Source organism: Staurois parvus, unplaced genomic scaffold (assembly GCF_062004578.1).
Source record: "Staurois parvus isolate SC_StPar_1 unplaced genomic scaffold, SC_StPar_1.0 ptg002893l, whole genome shotgun sequence".
Classification (NCBI taxonomy): domain Eukaryota; kingdom Metazoa; phylum Chordata; class Amphibia; order Anura; family Ranidae; genus Staurois; species Staurois parvus.
In genome coordinates this window covers 24,055-48,488 of record NW_028320689.1, presented here as the reverse complement: position 1 = coordinate 48,488, position 24,434 = coordinate 24,055, and the positions used below count along the sequence as shown (strand labels likewise).

Below are 24,434 nucleotides of genomic sequence, written 5' to 3'. Positions count from 1 at the left end.
GACCGCGCAATTGTCATTCAAAGTGTGATAGCGCTGAAAGCTGAAAATTGGCCTGGGGGGGGGGAGTATCCAGAATGGAAGGGGGGGGAAGGCGTCTGGACTGGAAGGGGGGGGGGGGAGCGTCCAGACTGGAAAGGGGGGAGAAGCAGCCAGACTGGAAGGGGGGAAAGTGTCCGGACCGGAAGGGGGGAAAAGCGTCTGGACTGGAAGGGGGGGGGGAGGAGCGTCCGGACTGGAAGGGGGGAGAGCGCCAGACTGGAAGGGGGGGGGGAAGGTGTCCGGACTGGAAGGGGGGGGGGGAAGGTGTTCGGACTGGAAGGGGGGAGGGAAAGCGTCCGGACTGGAAGGGGGGGGAGGAGCGTCCGGACTGGAAGGGGGGAGGGAAAGTGTCCGGACTGGAAGGGGGGGGGAGGAGCGTCCGGACTGGAAGGGGGGAAAAGCGTCTGGACTGGAAGGGGGGGGGGAGGAGCGTCCAGACTGGAAGGGGGGGGGAGCGTCCGGACTGGAAGGGGGGAGGACTGAAAGGGGGGAGGGAAAGCGTCCGGACTGGAAGGGGGGAGGGAAAGTGTCCGGACTGGAAGGGGGGGAAAGTGTCCGGACAGGAAGGGGGGGGGAGGAGCGTCCGGACTGGAGGGGGGGAGGAGCGTCCAGACTGGAAGGGGGGGGGGGAGGTGTCCGGAATGGAAGGGGGGAGGGAAAGCGTCCGGACTGGAAAAGGGGAAAAGAGTCCGTACTGGAAGGGGGGGGGAAGGAGCGTCCGGACTGGAAGGGGGGGGAAAGCGTCCGGACTGGAAGGGGGGGGGAGCGTCCGGACTGGAAGGGGGGGAAAGCGTCCGGACTGGAAGGGGGGGGGAGCGTCCGGACTGGAAGGGGGGGAAAGCGTCCGGACTGGAAGGGGGGGGAGCGTCCGGACTGGAAGGGGGGGAGAGCGTCCGGACTGGAAGGGGGGGGAGCGTCCGGACTGGAAGGGGGGGGGGAGCGTCCGGACTGGAAGGGGGGGAAAGCGTCCGGACTGGAAGGGGGGGGGGGGGGAAGTCCGGACTGGAAGGGGGGGGAGCGTCCGGACTGGAAGGGGGGGGGAGCGTCCAGACTGGAAGGGGGGGGAAAGCGTCCGGACTGGAAGGGGGGGACACGTCATTGGCTCTTTACCCTGACTGGCGATGTACTCTGTCTGAGGAACACATGTCACCACAAATCGCTGTGCGGCACGAATAGGACGACACATATGTAATCCTCCCAGAAGGAGCGCGGTCCCGCCAGGACGTCGTTCTACAATAGGCCGGAACCAGTTCACCCCTTGGTGCATCCTGGGACCTTTAAAGGGTTTGTGTCATCTCTGTGTATCACTTGAGGCCGGCACCTCATTGGATACAGTGCAGGAAATGTGTATTCGCTCCCCGGCTGATGGTGAATGTTCGCCCCTCACACAGAAACGATCGGTCTAACAATGGAATGTTCGCCCCTCACACAGAAATGATCGGTCTAACAATGGAATGTTCGCCCCTCACACAGAAACGATCGGTCTAACGATGGAATGTTCGCCCCTCACACAGAAACGATCGGTCTAACGATGGAATGTTCGCCCCTCACACAGAAATGATCGGTCTAACAATGGAATGTTCGCCCCTCACACAGAAATGATCGGTCTAAGAATGGAATGTTCGCCCCTCACACAGAAATGATCGGTCTAACAATGGAATGTTCGCCCCTCACACAGAAATGATCGGTCTAACAATGGAATGTTCGCCCCTCACACAGAAATGATCGGTCTAACAATGGAATGTTCGCCCCTCACACAGAAATGATCGGTCTAACAATGGAATGTTCGCCCCTCACACAGAAACGATCGGTCTAACAATGGAATGTTCGGTGTAACACTGAGAGACAGAATACAACAACAAATTCAGCAGAAATGCGTCTAACAAATGATGACTGATCTGCATGTTGATGAGGGAAAGAAGGATTTGCTCCCCTATCATTCAGCAGGATTTCTGGCTCCCAGGTGTCTCTCATACAGGTAACAAGCTGAGAACGAAGGTTTTCCAGCACTTTAAAGCAGCATTTTTCACGCTCGGTGGGCACGAGGGCTATGTGGGCTGAAAACACGTCATCGGGGGATGGGGAGCCATCCATGAAGACTTTAGGTGGCAAAATCCTCAGCCAGCCCGGATCATAGAAGCAAAGACATGAAATGTAATATATTTACAGATTATTCATCCCTAATAGTGCGTCTTGGAGTGAGAATTCCCAGCATCCTCTCCAGGGTGCGATTCCTTCCCACAGTTGTCAGTGGCCCGATTCCGGGGTAAGAAACGTGTCTGTGGCCCCCATAGATCACAATGTCGCACAGGAAGTTCCTTCTCTTCCCCTCCCCCACCCTCTGTATATCCACATGTACGATGGAAGCTTGCCGTATCAGAGAGTCCTGAACCAACATGGCCGTGCTGAGGTCACCATTAAATTCGGTTGTCCTGATTGGATACAAAATGATTCAGCTGACGCCATCCCGGCCCACCTCTTCCATTAAGTGGAAGCGTTCGACCACGCAGTGCGCCGTCAGTCGGGCCTCCGGGTCGTGGTCCCAGCACTCGGCGATCGTGTCGCACAGAATTTCCATTCCCTGGAAGGAGAAAACCACAATAAGGCCGGATTCACGCTGGAACGTAGCGTCTGACAAAACACGCAAAAAAGAAAAGCTCACACACAATTTTTTTTTTTGCATTTTTCAGGCGTTTTGAGCTTTTTGATTTTTGTTGCATCATTTGTTGCTAGGTGTTTCAGCTTTTATTTCTTTTGTTATTATAATTCAGTTTTTTTTGTTTTTCTTAGGGTGTTCATAAAAATAATAAATAAATTTAAAATTGATAAAAACATAAACACCCTTTTAAATTTTTTTATATATGTATGTATGCATATATGTGTGTGTGTGTATATATATATATAAAATTATAATTTAATTATTTTTTCAGGTTTGGGTGTTTATTATAATATTATTATTCATTATTCATAATTTATTTTATTTAATTTTGTAGGGTTGGGGGGGTCATGTTAGGTGTAATTATTACAAATTATGAATCTATTATTTATTTATGGTCATCTTTATTCTGTCTTTATTATACATGTATTTAAATATATATATATATATATATATATATATATATATATATATATATATTTTTTTTTTTTTTTACATAATTTCATTTCAGTAGAAAAATGCACGAACACAAATTGCGTGTTTTTCTTTTTTGCATGTTTTGTCGCATTATTTTTTTTTATTTTTTTATTTTTTTTAATAAATGTAAAATTGATAAAACCATAAATAAACACCCTTTAAAAAAAAATTATATATGTGTGTGTATATATATATATATATATATATACACAGTCAGGTCCATAAATATTGGGACATGGACACAATTCTAACATTTTTGGCTCTATACACCACCACAATGGATTTGAAATGAAACAAACAAGATGTGCTTTAACTGCAGACTGTCAGCTTTAATTTGAGGGTATTTACATCCAAATCAGGTGAACGGCGTAGGAATTACAACAGTTTGCATATGTGCCTCCCACTTGTTAAGGGACCAAAAGTAATGGGACAATTGGCTTCTCAGCTGTTCCATGGCCAGGTGTGTGTTATTCCCTCATTATCCCAATTACAATGAGCAGATAAAAGGTCCAGAGTTCATTTCAAGTGTGCTATTTGCATTTGGAATCTGTTGCTGTCAACTCTCAAGATGAGATCCAAAGAGCTGTCACTATCAGTGAAGCCATCATTAGGCTGAAAAAACAAAACAAACCCATCAGAGAGATAGCAAAAACATTAGGCGTGGCCAAAACAACTGTTTGGAACATTCTTAAAAAGAAGGAACGCACCGGTGAGCTCAGCAACACCAAAAGACCCGGAAGACCACGGAAAACAACTGTGGTGGATGACCGAAGAATTCTTTCCCTGGTGAAGAAAACACCCTTCACAACAGTTGGCCGGATCAAGAACACTCTCCAGGAGGTAGGTGTATGTGTGTCAAAGTCACCAATCAAGAGAAGACTTCACCAGAGTGAATACAGAGGGTTCACCACAAGATGGAAACCATTGGTGAGCCTCAAACACAGGAAGGCCAGATTAGAGTTTGCCAAACGACATGTAAAAAAGCCTTCACAGTTCTGGAACAACATCCTATGGAGAGATGAGACCGACATCAACTTGTACCAGAGTGATGGGAAGAGAAGAGTATGGAGAAGGAACTGCTCATGGTCCTCAGCATACCACCTCATCAGTGATCATGGTGGTGGTAGTGTCATGGCGTGGGCATGTATGGCTGCCAATGGAACTGCTTCTCTTGTATTTATTGATGATGTGACGGCTGACAGAAGCAGCCGGATGAATTGTGAAGTGTTTCGGGAATATTATCGGCTCATATTCAGCCAAATGCTTCACAACTCATTGGACGCTTCACAGTGCAGATGGACAATGACCCAAAGCAGACTGCAAAAGACACCAAAGAAGTGGAATGTTCTGCAATGGCCAATCACCTGACCTGAATCCGATTGAGCATTTCACTTGCTGAAGACAAAACTGAAGGGAAAATGCCCCAAGAACAAGCAGGAACTGAAGACAGTTGCAGTAGAGGCCTGGCAGAGCATCACCAGGGATGACACCCAGCGTCTGCTGATGTCTATGCGTTCCACACTTCAGGCTGTCATTGACTGCAAAGGATTTGTAACCAAGTATTAAAAAGTGAAAGTTTGATTTATGATTATTATTCTGTCCCATCACTTTTGGTCCCTTAACAAGTGGGAGGCACCTATGCAAACTGTTGTAATTCCTACGCCGTTCACCTGATTTGGATGTAAATACCCTCAAATTAAAGCTGACAGTCTGCAGTTAAAGCACATCTTGTTCGTTTCATTTCAAATCCATTGTGGTGTATAGAGCCAAAAATGTTAGAATTGTGTCCATGTCCCAATATTTATGGACCTGACTGTATGTATGAGAGTGTATGTGTGTGTATGTATATATATATATAACTATAATTTAAAAAAAAATTCAGGTTTGGGTGTTTATTATTATTATATTTATTATTATTCATTATTATTCATAATTTATTTTATGTATTTTTGTAGGGTTGGGGGGGGGGGGGTCATGTTAGGTGTAATTATTACAAATTATGAATCTACTATTTATTTATGATTATTCTGTCTTTATTATACATTTATTTAAATATATATATATATATATTTTTTTTTTTTCTACATAATTTCATTTCAGTAGAAAAACGCGTGAATCCCCGCAAATTGCGTGTTTTTCTTTTTTGCGTGTTTTGTCGCACATTTTTGTTTTCGTGTTTTTTTCAGGCGTTTTTGAGCTTTTTGTTGCTAGGTTTTCCAGCTTTAATTTATTTTTTTTATTGTATTTAATTTTTTTTTTTAGTTAGGGTGTTAATAAAAATAATAAATGAATAAATGTAAAATTTATAAAAACATAAACAGAATAAATGAATAATATTTAACTGCTAACCCTTTAAAAAAAAGGTGTGTGTGTATATATATATATATATATATATATAATTTAATTATTTTTTTCAGGTTTGTGTGTTTCTTATTATAATAATTATTATTATTCATATATGTATGTATATGTGTGCGTACATATTATAATTTCATTTTTTTTCAGGTTTGGGTGTTTATTATTAAATAAATCACTCGGCAATTTATAACCTCAATAAAATTCATATAGTGAATATCCAACTTCTAATTCCGAGAAAAAAGTCCCACTTTCACCCTTGAAAGCAAATACTAATCTTCAAAACCTTTTTCTTATCCTTAGCCCAAATTATTAAATCAAACCATAAAATTAAATATAAATATAAATCCAAAATAAATTAATCCAATCCTACAAAATCTCTCAATCCTGTGTGTCCAACTCCAATATTTCCATCACTCCGGACCCAGCGAATACCTCGAAAAAAAATGAAACTAAAATAGTGTATTACCTTCGAAACAAACAAGTGTATACTATAATCTGTGCAAAAATAAAATAGATTCAACTGTGAGAAACACGTGAATCGTGCAAAATCACACTATAAATAAATAAAATCAATGAAATATGAAATAAAATACAATCCTATATAAAATAAATAATAAACAAACCAAATCAATTATAAATTAATTTTAAACATAAAATAAATTAAATGAATTTAAGTTAAATTAAAGTTTTTTATTATTTTTATTATAATGTTATTATTCATAATTTATTTCATTTTTTTTTAAGGTGTGGGGGGGGGGGGGGGGTCATGTTAGGGGTAATTATTACAAATTATGAATTATTTATTTATGATTATCTTTATTCCGTCTTTATTATACATTTATTTAAATATATAACTTTTTTTTTTTTTTTACATTATTACATTTCAGTAGAAAAACGCACGAACACCCGCAAATTGCGTGTTTTTTTAATTTCCATGGAAATAAAACGCTCACGACTGAGCAGATCGGCCCGATTTGAGCAACAACAAAAAAAGCTCCGGAACTTGTTTGGCTTTTGGATTGGCGCTTTATTTATGTGAAAAACATGATATAAATGTGTTTTTGGTTCAGTGTTGCATGATTGCACAATTGTCAAAGTGCGACAGAGCTGAAAATGGCCTGGGCAGGAGGGGGGGGGGGTAAAAGAGCCTGGTATTGAAGGGGTTAAAGCACCGTTTGCCTAACACTGTGAACATGCTTACAGGCAGGAAGGGAAATGATCTAACTGGTGTGCTGCTGTTCCTCTTTCTCCAATCACAGGCTGGGGGCGGTGTCCTTGGCCATGTTCCATTGCTTAACTGCAACGTAGTCAGCAGGTGGCCCAAGAGCTGGGTGTTCAGTAGGGCTTTCCTGAACCATGTGACTGGCTGAACCGGATTACAGGTCATATATACAGTTTTATCTATACATTTGGCTGTTTATGTGGAGATTTGGCTCACCGGATCTCTCCGCCAGGAGTCGGGAATGTCCGGCCGTCCTCTTCCGTGTAGCACAAACGTCCCTCATGGTCTCCACACACGGATGTTCCTGAACCATCGAGCCAAACGGCAGCTCATAGCTCTTCATCTCTGCCGAAAAGAATTACCAGTCAAGAAGTAGGAAGAGTAGTCCGTCTGTCCGTCCCCACCCACCCAAGGAGGGGGATTGACGGACTACTCTGCCCCTTCCATCTTGTATATCATTAAGTAACACTCTATGGGGGGGGGGGGGGATCCCCATTATTTGTTGCCCATATATGGAGGTTCCAAAGCCATCTTGGTGCAAACAATTCCCACCACTCAACCCAAGGTGACCATACACAGATAGACTCCTGATAGCCGCCCTTCCAATACGTATCGCAGGGCGGTGCTTGTAGGAGGGATTGCAAATATGCTCTGATAATCACAGGATAAAAGTTACAGACGTAGCTCCACCCTTACGCGTGTCGGCCCCAACACAATTCATTTCAAACTTCCGTATCCAATGAATCGCTCGACAATACAGCTGCAAATGTAGTCGCATGAGCGGGAGTGCGGCTATAGAAACACAAATTCAGCGCGGCATATCGGCGCACAATGATACATGAAAGGAATTCAAATTATAGATACAAATTCAATGTGACTACAAAAGGAGAAATGCGTAAATGGGGGGCTATTATGTAACTTTTATTCCTGTGATTAACTTCTTCCAGTCCGGACACTTTCCCCCCCTTCCAGTCCGGACACTTCCCCCCCCCCCCCCTTCCAGTCCAGACACTTTCCCCCCCTTCCAGTCCAGACACTTTCCCCCCTTCCAGTCCGGACAACTTTCCCCCCCTTCCAGTCCGGACGCTTTCACCCCCTTCCAGTCCGGACACTTCCCCCTTCCAGTCCGGACGCTTTCACCCCCTTCCAGTCCGGACACTTCCCCCCCTTCCAGTCCGGACGCTTTCCCCCCTTCCAGTCCGGACGCTTTCACCCCCTTCCAGTCCGGACACTTCCCCCCCTTCCAGTCCGGACGCTTTCCCCCCCCTTCCAGTCCGGACGCTTTCCCCCCCTTCCAGTCCGGACGCTTTCCCCCCCTTCCAGTCCGGACGCTTTCCCCCCTTCCAGTCCGGGCGCTTTCCCCCCTTCCAGTCCGGGCGCTTTCCCCCCCTTCCAGTCCGGACGCTTTCCCCCCCTTCCAGTCCGGGCGCTTTCCCCCCCCTTCCAGTCCGGGCGCTTTCCCCCCCTTCCAGTCCGGACAGTTTCACCCCCTTCCAGTCTGGACGCTTTCCCCCCCTTCCAGTCCGGGCGCTTTCCCCCCCTTCCAGTCCGGGCGCTTTCCCCCCCTTCCAGTCCGGACGCTTTTCCCCCCCCTTCCAGTCCGGACGCTTTCACCCCCTTCCAGTCCGGACGCTTTCCCCCCTTCCAGTCCGGGCGCTTCCCCCCTTCCAGTCCGGACGCTTTCCCCCCCTTCCAGTCCGGACACTTTCCCCCCCTTCCAGTCCGGGCGCTTTCCCCCCTTCCAGTCCGGACAGTTTCACCCCCTTCCAGTCCGGGCGCTTTCCCCCCCTTCCAGTCCGGACAGTTTCACCCCCTTCCAGTCTGGACACTTTCCCCCCCTTCCAGTCCGGGCGCTTTCCCCCCCTTCCAGTCCGGACAGTTTCACCCCCCTTCCAGTCTGGACACTTTCACCCCCTTCCAGTCTGGACACTTTCCCCCCCTTCCAGTCCGGACACTTTCACCCCCTTCCAGTCCGGACACTTTCACCCCCTTCCAGTCCGGACACTTTCACCCCCTTCCAGTCCGGACACTTTCACCCCTTCCAGTCCAGACCAATTTTCAGCCTTCAGCGCTGTCACACTTTGACAATTGCGCGGTCATGCAACACTGGACCCATATGAATTTTTTTGCATTGTTTTGAGACAGATAAAACTTTATTTTGGTGGTATTTATTCACTGCTGGGATTTTTTATTTTTTTTGCTATATAAATGAAAAAGTCCAAAAATTTTGAAAAAAAAGTGTTTTTCTTATAACATTCTGCAAATAAATAATCTTTCTGCATAAATCTCGTCCAAAATGTATTCCGTTTATCTTTTTAGTAGAAAGAAAATAACCCAAATTAGTTTATAACCAAAAATAATTTTTCAAAATTTTTTTTTTATATATTTATGTTTTTGGGTTTTTTTTTACATACAGTCACCCTAGCAGTGTGGGGTCACCATGGTTACACTGTACTACTTTTGGGGGTGATGATTTTTTTTTTTTTTTTACACTGATTGCTTTTACACTCATAAAGGCTGTAAAAGCAATCATGTCTCCTTCTCTGTCTGCATTCTTGCAACCATTGAGAAATACTGTGTGAGCTGTGATTGGTCACAGCTTGTCACATGGTACAAGGCAGTTGTGAATGGCCCGGTACCATGTGATCTCAGTGATCACTCACAGATTTCACACTTAGTAAGCAATGATGTCACAAGTGATATCGTGCTTACTATTCTGCATGTGATCACTGATTGGCCAATCAGTAATCACATGATCGGGACCTCGCACAGAGCTCCTGTACAGGGAGCGGACACAGCGGGTACCGGAACGCAGGGGTAAGCAATCTGCAGCTCTCTAGCTGTTGTGGAACTACATTTCCCATGAGGCATTGCAAAGATTACAAAACTGACAGTTCCAGCTATGACTTGCAGAGGCATGATGGGACTTGTAGTCCTGCGGCTCTCAGCTTGCCTACCCCTGGGTTAAAGCATATCTGGGATCCCTCGTGCGAGTGCCGTCCTGCGATACAACCTTGAGGCCGGGTGCAGCTTCTACAGTGTTCACAATTACAAATCAAACCGGGACTTTTGAGTTTATATAACAAAAGAACTGCATTTGTTTTCCGGCATCCTCCCCTGCTACATTTCTACACTTATCCCAGCCTGGAAAGCTCCGGCATGGAAAGATTTGTCGGTACGCCGGAACCATCCTGGGACATCCGGCTTCACCTCCTCATCGTTGTGGTCACCATTCCCACAGAAAGATTCGTTTCTCGTACAATGTCACGATCGATGATCCAGGATCAGGCGTTCCACGCGCTGAATGTTCACAGGAATGACTGCTCTGGGCCGGGAACCGCCATGGCCGGGATGGTCACTGACAGATGGACGGCCATCTTTGAAACATTCCCGGCATTCTGATGTCTTCCTGCGGCCGAGCGTCTCATCGCCGTACTGCGCTTGAAGTCTTCTGTAGATATCGGTGGGATTTACGCCTTCGTTCACAAGAAACGTCATCCCCACACGCTGCTCCACGCACGCACCAACGCCGCTGTCCGCCATCTTGAATAATGGTCTCTGGACTGGCCCGCCACATGTGCGCCCCCTATCAGTAATAGGACACACTGCCACTTACTACTACGTGTAGCACCGCCACACCGGCATCCCTTATATACCTGGAGAATGAAAAGTCCCGGACTGACTTCAGATTGACATCGTATTCAGAGAGTGGTGGTTAATGATTCATACTCTGAGTGGTCAGGGGGTGTCAGTGGGGTACCCCAAGGTTCAGTGTTATTAGTGGTGTACCCCACTAATCACAGGTCATCACACAGGTCATCACAGGTCACAGAGGACACAGGTCACAGAGGACACAGGTCATCACACAGGTCACAGAGGACAAGGGGGCGCTCTTACGTCTGGAGGAAAAGAAATGTAATCTCCAAACACGGAAAGGTTTCTTCACAGTAAGAGCTGTGAGAATGTGGAATAGACTCCCTCAAGAGTTGGTTGTGGCGCAATTCTGGATCCTTGCCCTGGGTGCTGGATGACTCTGTCCCGGTACTACGTGTCACACTTAGGCAATCCAATCGGTTACACGAGATCCCACCAGCAAAAATAAATAAACAACCCATCTCTTTTTTTGGACGGGACAGGTCATAGAACAATACAATATAAAGAGTACCCTGGGCTGCTGATAGAGGAGTACAGGCAGTACTGCTGCACCGGGCCCATTCAGGTCAGCAAGGGGTTCTAGAGCAATGTCAAAGAGGGCCCTACGATTTCTGATGCCAGTGCTGCCTTTTCCTGGTGGTAGATTATATTGGGTAGTCCGTGTGCATGGGGCAGTCGGGACCCCTGTAGCTCCTCTGAGCTCATTTTCTCAGGCTCCTTCACCTGGCACTGCCCAATCTTCAAGCTTCAAACACAGCCGGAGCTCCAGTGAGCAGTAAACAAGGCAACCAGAAGCTGGCGTTGACCGTGAGGAACCCAGCAAGGCCTGCCCAGGGGGTGGTGGGAAGAAGACTTGGGTGAGAACTATGGGGGAACAGCTGGTACTGTATGAATGGATGGAGTGTGATGGGTCCAGGGCCCCATGATTTTTGATGGTGACCCTCGGTATACTTACCAGCTGGATGGTACAAAACGTCAAAACTGTTTGCATTAAAAAAAAAAAAAAGAGGTCTTGGTTGCATGCGTTTACAAATACAAAGACGCCACACCACCGTGCTAAGGCCCCTCTACAAAGTGCGGTTCCAAACTCCTGGGACATGCATAGTAATGAGTACATTGAGAGCAGGTATGCCTTGGAGGCAGCCCATGCCTCGTAAAAGTTGCCAGAAGATGGGACAACCTCCAAGGAACACCTCTTAATTTACTCATGCTCATGAGTGTAAGCTCTTTGGTACAGCCTATTCTGGTATCTAATTCCCATCTGTAGGGGGCTGGGGGAACATTCTGTATAAAATACAAGGTACATGCATGTAGATCCTCACCTCCAATGGCGTCACACCTAGATGCCACTTCCCACAGGACCAGAGACAGCGAGTACACATCCATCTGCTTGAAGGACTCGAGGTCTTCCAGATTCACCCGAGACTCCAGAACTTCGGGGGCCATATATCGCGCGGTGCCAACCTGAGAAGTGCATGGAATATTATACACTGGGCCCTCAGGATGCATCTCCTCAGCTTGTGGTTCAAGGGTGTTGTTAGGGCCCAAAAGACTCGGGGTACACTTAGGAACACTTAGGGTATAAAGCGGCAGAGTGAAGAGGACTTTTTTGTTCTTTTTTGTGCCTCTCTTTGCTCTCCCTCCTTTTTATCTGTCCATTATTCTTCCTCTCCTATATGTCTGTGAAGGCTTTTCATTTATCCAAGTCATGGTCTAGGTGGTGGTCATTAGCAGATTGCCTACAACTGAAAAGGGACAACCCTTTGAGGACAGCAAGGTGGACATTTTGGAGAGAGAGGACAATAGGTGTGAAAGAGGCCATCTATGTCATACTGGACCAACCATCACTGAACAGGAATGGAGGCCTTCCGTACCATCTGTCTTCCACACTTAATGCTGTTTCAGCATCTCTACCTCAGTCATTTGACAGCAATTTACAATGATCAACACCTGTGCAGACTTCCTGACACCAAGAATGGGATTTGGTACCTAGAACAAGGAGGTTCCACAGTGGTCATATCTCCCATCCTGTTCTTGGAAATCAACATCTGCCTTGGCACCTTCTATAGTGACTGGATGAGGGTGTTGGTTCTACCTGAAGATATAAGTACTGGTTATGTTCCTATTACTCATTAGCCATGAAGAAGTGGATTGGAGACGCCACGAGACGGCTTCAACATCACAGACCAAGTCCAGTTGACTACTACTAGGGATTCCTCTCCCGTGGTGACTCGAGTATTTCCTACACCAAGGTACAGAAACAGTTCATATTCCTGCTGTTTTACCTACAGCAGGGGTCTCCAAACGTCTAAACAAAGGACCAGATTACTGTCTTTACGGGGGGCCAGATTGTAACCAGTGGCAGTAGAAAATTCCCCAGCATCAATAGGAGTAAACAATGTCTCAGGCTGGGTGGGGAGTGGGAGTAAAAAAAAAATGACATAGCATCTGTGGTAAGATGGAGAATGAATAGTGCCCCATCATTGGTGTCGGTGGGAGGAATAGTGCCCCATCATTGGTGTCGGTGGGAGGAATAGTGCCCCATCATTGGTGTCGGTGGGAGGAATAGTGCCCCATCATTGGTGTCGGTGGGAGGAATAGTGCCCCATCATTGGTGTGAGTGGGAGGAATAGTGCACCATCATTGGTGTCAGTGGGAGGAATAGTGCCCCATCATTGGTGTCAGTGGGAGGAATAGTGCCCCATCATTGGTGTCAGTGGGAGGAATAGTGCCCCATCATTGGTGTCAGTGGGAGGAATAATGCACCATCATTGGTGTCAGTGGGAGGAATAATGCACCATCATTGGTGTCAGTGGGAGGAATCGTGTCCCATCATTGGTGTCAGTGGGAGGAATAGTGCCCCATCATTGGTGTCAGTGGGAGGAATAGTGTCCCATCATTGGTATCAGTGGGAGGAATAGTGTCCCATCATTGGTGTCAGTGGGAGGAATAGTGTCCCATCATTGGTGTCAGTGGGAGGAATAGTGCCCCATCATTGGTGTCAGTGGGAGGAATAATGCCCCATCATTGGTGTCAGTGGGAGGAATAGTGCCCCATCATTGGTGTCAGTGGGAGGAATAGTGCCCCATCATTGGTGTCAGTGGGAGGAATAGTGCCCCATCATTGGTGTCAGTGGGAGGAATAGTGTCCCATCTTTGGTGTCAGCGGGACGAATAGTGTCCCATCATTGGTGTCAGTGGGATGAATAGTGTCCCATCATTGGTGTCGGTGGGAGGAATAGTGTCCCATCTTTGGTGTCAGCGGGAGGAATAGTGTCCCATCATTGGTGTCAGTGGGAGGAATACTGTACCATCATTGGTGTCAGTGGGAGGAATACTGTCCCATCTTTGGTATCAGTGGGCGGAATAGTTCCCCATCATTGGAGTCAGTGGGAGGAATAGTGCCCCATCATTGGTGTCAGTGGGGGGAATAGTGCCCCATCATTGGTATCAGTGGGCGGAATAGTTCCCCATCATTGGAGTCAGTGGGAGGAATAGTGCCCCATCATTGGTGTCAGTGGGCGGAATAGTTCCCCATCATTGGAGTCAGTGGGAGGAATACTGCCTCATCTTTAGTGTGAGCGAGAGGAATAGTGGCCCGTCATTGGTGTCAGTGGGAGGAATAGTGCCCCATCATTGGTGTCAGTGGAAGGAATAGTGCCCCATCATTGGTGTCAGTGGAAGTATTAGTGTCTCATTGTTGGTGTCAGTGGGAGGAATTAGGCAGCCACTGTTGTTGTCAGTGGAAGTAATAGTGCCCCATCATTGGTGTCAGTGGAAGTATTAGTGTCTCATTGTTGGTGTCAGTGGGAGGCATAGTGCCCCAAGAGCCACATTAATGTAAGCAAAAGTGCAAATCTATGTCTCTCTAAATAATTAGCAGTTAGGGCATCAAATCATAAGTAGGGCACTTGACTGAAAAGCTCGGCATAGCACCCCAACCTCCACAGGCTCACAGCCTAGACTTCACCGAGTTCATACCCCCCCTTCACGTGTTGGCTGAATACTTTTATCACAACCAATAGAGACCTTTAACACCCAGTTGTGGTCATATGACCGCCTGTACTGGGAGTCCCTCACCACAAACCCTCAATGGATGGAAAGCCACATTTTGTCAATGGAAAATGATCCGTCTTTAAAAAGATTCACCTGTCCGCTGTTGGCAAAGTCGTCTACGGTCAGCGAGGGGTCGAGTCGCAGGGCAATGCCGAAGTCGCACAGCGCACACGTGGAGTCACTTTTAACAAGGATGTTGGTGCTCTTAATATCCCGGTGAGCAATGGCGATCTTTGCTGTCCCACATGGCGTGTAATCGCTGTGCAGATGGGCCACACCATTGACGATGGAGCCCGCCATCTTTAACAAAGCTGACCAGCTGAGGAAGTGATTGGACAGGTAGTCCTTCAGGTTGCCTTGGGATTGGTAGGCCGTGATGATCCAATACTCTTTCTGTAGGCTGCTGACTCGCTGTTCGGAGGTGATGAACTGCAGGACGTTCTGATGTTTCAGGTTGGCGTCAGTGAAAATGCGGCTCTCGTACTTCCAGGATGAATATTCCTGGAAGGGGAAGATCTTCACCGCTACGATCTCATGGTGACCAGATTCGGTGTGTTTTAGTTTGGCCCTCCACACTTCGGCAAACCGGCCTTTCCCGACGCGTTGGCCGAGCTCGATCGGCAGCAGCTCGGTGTTGTGGTTGATGCTGTTGGCACAAGCCGTACTTATCTCCCCCTGAGAGCCGGCGGTCAGTGAAGAGGACAGTCTGTAGCTGAACTTGGCCTTCTTGCCTTGTCGCGGCACAATGGCGCCATTCCCAGCCTTGGTCGTCCATGACTTGCTCCTCGTCCTCAGTCGCTGGGTGCGGTATAGGTAGAATAAGGCAGTGATCATGACTGCCAGCACCAGAGGGGGGAGCAGGCTAATGGTGGCCACAGGAAGAGCCTCGTGGCTGTGCAGCATGGCGTACCCTGCGGAGAACAGGACAATTTTATAACGAAACCGACAAATCACAGGAAATACGAACCCAAAAATCAGTTACATTGTTGCAAAAATAGTATGAAAGCTCCAGACAGAAGATTTCATTATGGAACCTCCGTCAGATTTTGATCGATGACCTTGCGTTGGGGAGATTTTCCCTGACTTTCTGCCACAACTGGAAATGATAGGAAATCTCATGGGTGCCACAGAGAAACTCATTGTTGTAGAGGTGGGGGGGGGGGGGGTGAGAACCTTTGACAACTTTGGAAAAATACCTTCCTGTCCCGGTGACAACACAGGGGGGGGACTTGAGGATTTACATATTTCTGGAGTTTTTCGGATGGAGCTCGGCCATGACTACACTTTGTTTTTCTGCAGATCCTATAAAATGAGGCGAGAAGGAACCGTTCCCATCTCCTTCTCCCTGATCCATGATCTCAAAATACTCAACTCTCGTTCCTTTCATGTCCTCTATTCCTGGAAATGGCGCTTATTTCGGCACACATCTCCAGCTCGGCCGTCCCAGAGCCTCTGCCAAAATAAATAGGAGAGAGAGGAGCAGGGCAGCAAGGATGGGAGGCTCAGTGATCAGGGGAATGGGGGGCTCAGAACAGGGGGGGCATTGAGGACAGAAGGCTCAGTGATCAGGGGAATGGGGGGCTCAGAGCAAGGGGGCAGTAAGGACAGAAGGCTCAGTGATCAGGGGGAACGGGGGGCTCAGAACAAGGGGGCAGTAAGGACAGAAGGATCAGTGATGAGGCAGAGAGGAAAGGAGGCTCAGAGAGAAAGGGTTGAAGTGAGGACAGGAGGCTTAGTGATCAGGGGGAATGGGGGGCTCAGAGCAAGGGGGCAGTGTGGACAGAAGGCTCAGTGATCAGGGGAACGGGGGGGCTCAGAACAAGGGGGCAGTAAGGACAGAAGGCTCAGTGATCAGGGGAACGGGGGGCTCATAGCAAGAGGGCAGTGAGGACAGAAAACTCAGTGATCAGGGGAACGGGGGGCTCAGAACAAGGGGGCAGTGTGGACAGAAGGCTCAGTGATCAGGGGGAATGGGGGGCTGAGAGAAAGGGGGCAGTAAGGACAGAAGGCTCAGTGATCAGGGGAATGGGAGGCTCAGAGCAAGGGGGCAGTGTGGACAGAAGGCTCAGTGATCAGGGGAACGGGGGGCTCAGAGCAAGAGGGCAGTGTGAACAAGAAGCTCAGTGATGAGGAGGTAGGGAGGAAAGGAGGCTCAGAGAGCAAGGGGGAAGTGAGGACAGGAGGTTTCACTGATAAGGGGGGCAATGAGGACAGAAAGCTCAGAGAGCAAGGGGGCAGTGAGGACAAGAAGCTCAGTGAAAAGGGGGCAGGAAGGACAGGAGGCTCAGTGATCAGGGGGGCTCAAAGCAAGGGGTCAGTAAGGACAAGAAGCTCAGTGATCAGGGGGGATAGGGTGGTCACAGTAGGGAGGATGGGGGCTCAGAGCCTAGAGGCAGGGAGAATGGGGGGCTCAGAGCAGGCAGGATGGGAGACTCAGAGCAGGGAGAATGGGGGGCTCAGAGCAGGGAGAATGGGGGGCTCAGAGCAGGCAGGATGGGAGACTCACAGCAGGGAGGATGAGGGGCTCAGAGCCTAGAGGCAGGGAGAATGGGGGCTCAGAGCCTAGAGGCAGGGAGAATGGGGGCTCAGAGCAGGCAGGATGGGGGTTCAGAAAAGGGAGAATGGGAGGCTTAGAGCAGGGAGAATGGGGGGCTCAGAGCAGGGAGAATGGGGGGCTCAGAGCAGGGAAGGAGAGAGGAAAGGGGTTCAGAGCAGGGAGGATGGGGGATTCAGAGCAGGGAGGATGGGGGGCTCAGAGCATAGAGGGAGGGAGGATGGGGGGCTCAGAGCAGGCAGGATGGGAGACTCACAGCAGGGAGGATGAGGGGCTCAGAGCCTAGAGGCAGGGAGAATGGGGGCTCAGAGCCTAGAGGCAGGGAGAATGGGGGCTCAGAGCCTAGAGGCAGGGAGAATGGGGGCTCAGAGCAGGCAGGATGGGGGTTCAGAAAATGGAGAATGGGAGGCTTAGAGCAGGGAGAATGGGGGGCTCAGAGCAGGGAGAATGGGGGGCTCAGAGCAGGGAAGGAGAGAGGAAAGGGGTTCAGAGCAGGGAGGATGGGGGGCTCAGAGCATAGAGGGAGGGAGGATGGGGGGCTCAGAGCATAGAGGGAGGGAGGATGGGGGGCTCAGAGCAGGCAGGATGGGAGACTCACAGCAGGGAGGATGAGGGGCTCAGAGCCTAGAGGCAGGGAGAATGGGGGCTCAGAGCCTAGAGGCAGGGAGAATGGGGGCTCAGAGCAGGCAGGATGGGGGTTCAGAAAATGGAGAATGGGAGGCTTAGAGCAGGGAGAATGGGGGGCTCAGAGCAGGGAGAATGGGGGGCTCAGAGCAGGGAAGGAGAGAGGAAAGGGGTTCAGAGCAGGGAGGATGGGGGGCTCAGAGCATAGAGGGAGGGAGGATGGGGGGCTCAGAGCATAGAGGCAGGGAGAATGGGGGCTCAGAGCATAGAGGCAGGAAGGATGGGGGGCTCAGAGCAGGGAGGATGGGGGGCTCATAAAATAGGTGGGCGGTGAAGACAAGAGGCTCAGTGATCAAAAGGGGAGCAAGGTCAGGGGGCTCAGCACCTGAGTTCTCACAATTTGATGAAATTCCCTTTTATTTCTTAGGAATGGAACAGGATGAGTGAGACTCCCTCTCGTCATAGAGGCAGGTAGGAGGAGTTGTGAGCTCTCATTTGGATTCTACATTCGGTGGCTGAACAGAATCCACCCACAACTGAAAAGTCTGTATAGGGCCTAATGGCTGGAAATTTGAGGACGTTAAAGAGAACCTGTATTTATGGAAATATGGGGGGAGGGGGTCCTACATGTGCAGGATTGGAATTTAACATTGTCAGACATCACTGGCTGCATGCTTGTTCCAGGTCAGTAACACTAGGCGGCTCCTATGTCTATAGATTCCCTCTAGTCGACGTTTATGGAATATTTTCTGGCACAGGAGACACACTGTGATGATGATAATGAGGAGGAGGAGAAGGAGCAGAAGAAGGTGGAGGAGGAGGAGAAGGAGCAGAAGAAGGTGGAGGAGGAGGAGAAGGTGGAGGAGGAGGACAACCATGGGTCTTACTGATGATGTCCCAAGTGTCATCATTCTGGCAGCAAATCAGATTTCTGAACACATTGGAATATAAATCCTGATTGGTGGCCTTAAGATAATGCACTTTGCTCTGACTGGGGGATGTAGCTTTCCTCAGAGGCTGGACCCAGAGCAGCTCCGCCCCCGCAGAGCCCTTACCATCCGATGCATTGTAGAAGATGAGTTTGTCGTTGCATTCCTGCTCGTCCACACAGCCGCAGATGTACAGACGGCCGGTCTCAGAGGGCATCGCCTGCATCAAGCATCTGACCGAGTTATAGTTGGGCACCAGGACGTTCTCCAATAGGAGGAGAGGGTGATGGCACGAGGACGTGACCCGTACGCTGGTATTATCCTGCTTCCTGCAAATAAGAGACGGGTGTAAAGAGTACCTGTCACATGACAACACAATATCTGATTTTGATAGATGAGTGTCACTATGATGCTTTTGCGATTTGGTGCTTTGCGGAACACGCCCATTACAGCGACGCACACCAACGCATGTTTTGTCATTCTGAATGCATTAAGGCACCCACATAACAATGTACCCTAACTACCTTGTATTGGGGGGGGGGGTTGCATTGCCAAAACTTGTGCGTTCTCATTTGAATACGCTGCCTTAACACGTGAAGAAACACGTTAACACCGAAGCATGCAGCGCCCCATGTCTGGGCCACTCTTTGAGGACCCCTGGTGCCAAATGCCAAGCCAGAGCTCATCATATACTGTACCCTGCACCCCAAAGGCAGACAGGGAGTTCCCACCTTGGACCTCCTGACTAACGCATTTCAGCCACAAAACTGGACTAATTATGGAGGTAAAAGATTCAGCCAAGTCTTGTGGGTGAAATGCGTCAGTGGAAGGTCCAGGGGAGGACTCCCTGCCTGTCCGCACCAATATAGTACATGAGATGTCTCCAGCTGCATTCTCTTCCCCTTTACATGTTGGTTATGGCAGTTCAGTGGGCGCCTTGATAACGCGGCACATTATATTCGGTTTTCAGGCCCCCTGAATCGCTCTTACCAGACGGTGGCGCAGATCTCCTCAGGACTATCGCAGTACGAGCTCAGGCTGCAGTTGGTGAAGCAGATGGCGCCATCACAGATGGGGTGGGAGTTGTCGCACCATTTGCAGACGTTGGTCATGGCGTTGCGGTAGGCGGCCGCCGCCATCGCCACTGATGGAGGCAATGAGAGAAAAACAATAAATGAATGAACAAGTCTTGTCACTGAGAGATCTCCAGGCTGATGGAGAAGAACATTGGTGGGAATGGTGAATCAATCAATCAATCAATCAATCAATCTATTATCTATCTATCTATTATCTATCTATCTATCTATTATCTATCTATCTATTATCTATCTATCTATTATCTATCTATTATCTATCTATCTATCTATCTATCTATCTATCTATCTATCTATTATCTATCTATTATCTATCTATCTATCTATCTATCTATCTATCTATCTATCTATCTATTATCTATCTATCTATCTATCTATCTATCTATCTATCTATTATCTATTATCTATCTATTATCTATCTATCTATCTATCTATTATCTATCTATCTATTATCTATCTATTATCTATCTATCTATCTATCTATCTATCTATCTATCTATCTATCTATCTATCTATCTATCATCTATCTATTATCTATTATCTATCTATCTATCTATCTATCTATTATCTATCTATCTATCTATCTATCTATCTATCTATTATCTATCTATCTATTATCTATCTATTATCTATCTATCTATTATCTATCTATTATCTATTATCTATCTATCTATCTATCTATCTATCTATTATCTATCTATCTATCTATTATCTATCTATCTATCTATCTATCTATCTATCTATCTATCTATTATCTATCTATTATCTATCTATCTATCTATTATCTATCTATCTATTATCTATCTATTATCTATCTATTATCTATCTATCTATTATCTATCTATCTATCTATCTATCTATCTATCTATCTATCTATCTATCTATCTATCTATTATCTATCTATCTATTATCTATCTATCTATCTATCTATCTATCTATTATCTATCTATCTATCTATCTATCTATCTATCTATCTATCTATTATCTATCTATCTATTATCTATCTATCTATCTATCTATCTATCTATCTATCTATCTATCTATTATCTATCTATCTATTATCTATTTATTATCTATTATCTATCTATCTATCTATCTATCTATCTATCTATCTATCTATTATCTATCTATCTATTATCTATCTATCTATCTATTATCTATCTATTATCTATCTATCTATTATCTATCTATTATCTATTATCTATCTATCTATCTATCTATCTATCTATCTATCTATCTATCTATCTATCTATCTATCTATTATCTATCTATTATCTATCTATCTATCTATCTATCTATCTATTATCTATCTATTATCTATCTATTATCTATCTATCTATCTATTATCTATCTATCTATCTATTATCTATCTATCTATCTATCTATCTATCTATTATCTATCTATTATCTATCTATCTATCTATCTATCTATCTATCTATCTATCTATCTATTATCTATCTATCTATTATCTATCTATTATCTATCTATCTATTATCTATCTATCTATCTATCTATCTATCTATCTATCTATCTATCTATCTATCTATTATCTATCTATTATCTATTATCTATCTATCTATCTATCTATCTATCTATCTATCTATCTATTATCTATCTATTATCTGTCTATCTATCTGTCTATCTATCTATTATCTATCTATTATCTATCTATCTATCTATTTATCTATCTATCTATCTATTATCTATCTATCTATCTATCTATCTATCTATCTATCTATCTATCTATTATCTATCTATCTATCTATCTATCTATCTATCTATTATCTATCTATTATCTATCTATCTATCTATCTATCTATCTATCTATCTATCTATTATCTATCTATTATCTATCTATCTATCTATCTATTATCTATCTATCTATTATCTATCTATCTATTATCTATCTATCTATCTATCTATCTATCTATCTATCTATCTATTATCTATCTATCTATCTATCTATCTATCTATCTATCTATCTATCTATTATCTATCTATCTATTATCTATCTATCTATCTATCTATCTATCTATCTATCTATCTATCTATCTATTATCTATTATCTATCTATTATCTATCTATTATCTATCTATCTATCTATCTATTATCTATCTATCTGTCTATCTATCTGTCTATCTATCTATTATCTATCTATTATCTATTATCTATCTATCTATCTATCTATTATCTATCTATCTATCTATCTATCTATCTATCTATTATCTATCTATCTATCTATCTATTATCTATCTATCTATCTATCTATCTATCTATCTATCTATCTATCTATTATCTATCTATCTATCTATCTATCTATCTATCTATCTATCTATTATCTATCTATTATCTATTATCTATCTATCTATCTATCTATCTATCTATCTATCTATCTATTATCTATCTATCTATCTATCTATCTATCTATCTATCTATTATCTATCTATCTATCTATCTATCTATCTATCTATCTATCTATCTATTATCTATCTATCTATCTATCTATCTATCTATCTATCTATCTATCTATTATCTATCTATCTATCTATCTATTATCTATCTATCTATTATCTATCTATCTATCTATCTATTATCTATCTATCTATCTATCTATCTATCTATCTATCTATCTATCTATCTATCTATTATCTATCTATTATCTATCTATCTATTATCTATTATCTATCCATTCAGTGGTATCCAACCCTCGGCGATTGCACGGACCGTCACTCGTAAGCGGCGTTTTCCATGAATTCTCTTAGCAATTATTTTTTCCAGGGTAGGTTGCCAGGTCTTTCCCCAACCCCCACTATGCAGGAGATCCCACATGGCCAGGGATGGGGAATGGTGAAGAAAAAAAAAAATAAAAAATTTATATATATATATATATTTATATTTTCTATAAATATGGCCCTTCCCTCCATTGTGGGACACACACCGTACATATCAGATGGACTTCCAACGCACAACAATTCACCCACAACCGGAGAAGAACCTTTACTGCCAATACCTGCACCACAGTATTCCCATTTGGAAACTCAGGCACTGCCCGGGGGCCCCATGAGATGCCCCTGGTACCTTTTTCATAGGCTTTTTTGAGTTTGGGCAAGGGCACAGGGGCCCCATGATCCCCTATTGCCTGGGGGCCCCATGAGTTGTCAGTCCGCCCCTGTTCCCAACTGCGCATCAGGGTGCTTATGGCGAGAAACGTTGGGGTGACATTAACAATGCACCTCCAATTGTGCCTTACCCTGAGGTCCAGAGCCTAACACTCTTCACGCTGAAAGGAGGAAGCCACCACATTTGTGGAGACAAGTGCCAGCAGAATGGAGTTCTTCCCCAACCCAGACCCGCCTCGTACTGACGGACGGAATTATAGAACCTTTAATATGTAGCCCTTGGCAGGGGAAACGCATCAACCTACAGTGGGTCTGGGTGGAACTTCTGTATGTGTTGTCTAGAACGATAAAGTTTTACAATTGTTGATGTCACCAACGCGTGGTCAGCTTTCTAGTCAGACACCCCCATTACATCACGATGAGAATACAGCTCACACAGAGCAGACTAGAGGAAGCTGTTTGTACATTATTGGGAATATGGTCTTTCAAGGTTCAGACCATCTCATGTATAAGATGCTGAGAAGAAGGAACAGTCCCATACAGGTCCTCATTTTTTTGTAATTTTTCCATGCGTGCCTATGAGATAGAGCTGGGAGGACCCTATGATCAGTTTCTTACCACCAAGTGGGACTTTGTTTTCCTGGAATGACATTGGGTGTTATGTGATTGACACTTAGGGCAAACCAAGAAATCTGCAAGGAGAAACATATGGGAGTTCTTTGATGTGAACCCCAAGACTGCCATCCCCATCCTGGGCCAGGGACCACCAACATAACACAGTCCTATGGAGGTGAGGAGAGGCCTCTGCCCTGAGCTGCCTTTCCTCATTTATCTGGGAATGAACAGGGCACTGAGGGAGTGTAGGCGAGTATGTCCTGCTGGTGGGCAGTCTTAAAGAGAACCTGTTGCTTTGTCCTGCTTGGGTATAGTTCTGGTTCACAGCTCGTATCTTCCCCCGATGATTTGTGGACAAGGGCGGTATAATTGGAGTCATCTGGTCACATGACAGGAAATGCGAGAGAAGTATGGAAGTTGTCAGTGAGGACCTGCCTTGCTGGAAATGCTCGTTGACTGGAGGTCATTCCCATCTGCTGGTTTGAAGGAGTTCTTCCCTCGCCGGCTGCTTATAAATAATTAGAAGGCCTCAGAAAATACCAGGATCTGATATCTGGATGTTCAGAATTACCCAGAATCATCTCGCTGACTTACCAGGTATTTTATGACATTCAAACATCAAATATTAAATCCTGGTATTATCTGAGTCCTCCCAATTATTTACGAAACCCGGTCCCTGAAGAAGGGGGATGACGCCGAGATACTGAACCGCGTTCGGCTGTTTTGGACTCCTAGACTTTTTATTAGTACAACTAGATCTTCAACTCTGCATTTCCTTTTCAACGGGTAGAACTTTTTTTTCTGAGAGCAGCCTCACCTGAGCCAGTGGGCCCTATAAGAATCTGAGAAACCTTCTATGGCTGATCACAAGATACGAGATGTCAGATCAATAATTCATGTAGAAGTGACCCCTTACATTGGTGGTCAGTAGAAGTGACCTCTTACATTGGTGGTCAGTAGAAGTGACCCCTTACATTGGTGGTGAGTAGAAGTGACCTCTTACATTGCTGGTCAGTAGAAGTGACCTCTTACATTGG

General features: G+C 45.8%; 1 pseudogene across 1 annotated transcript in view; it reads right to left on the bottom strand.

The window, feature by feature from the left end:
* Positions 1-1,055: 1,055 nt before the first annotated feature.
* The window catches only part of LOC149428954 (TGF-beta receptor type-2-like), a 40,136-nt pseudogene continuing 16,757 nt past the window's right edge, over positions 1,056-24,434 (bottom strand). Inside the window, exons 2-7 of the transcript XR_016310656.1 lie at positions 19,559-19,712; positions 18,695-18,897; positions 14,555-15,372; positions 11,729-11,870; positions 6,969-7,097; positions 1,056-2,620 (exon numbers count right to left, since the gene is read on the bottom strand). The product of XR_016310656.1 is annotated as a TGF-beta receptor type-2-like (transcript). The remainder of the gene's footprint in view (positions 2,621-6,968; positions 7,098-11,728; positions 11,871-14,554; positions 15,373-18,694; positions 18,898-19,558; positions 19,713-24,434) is intronic.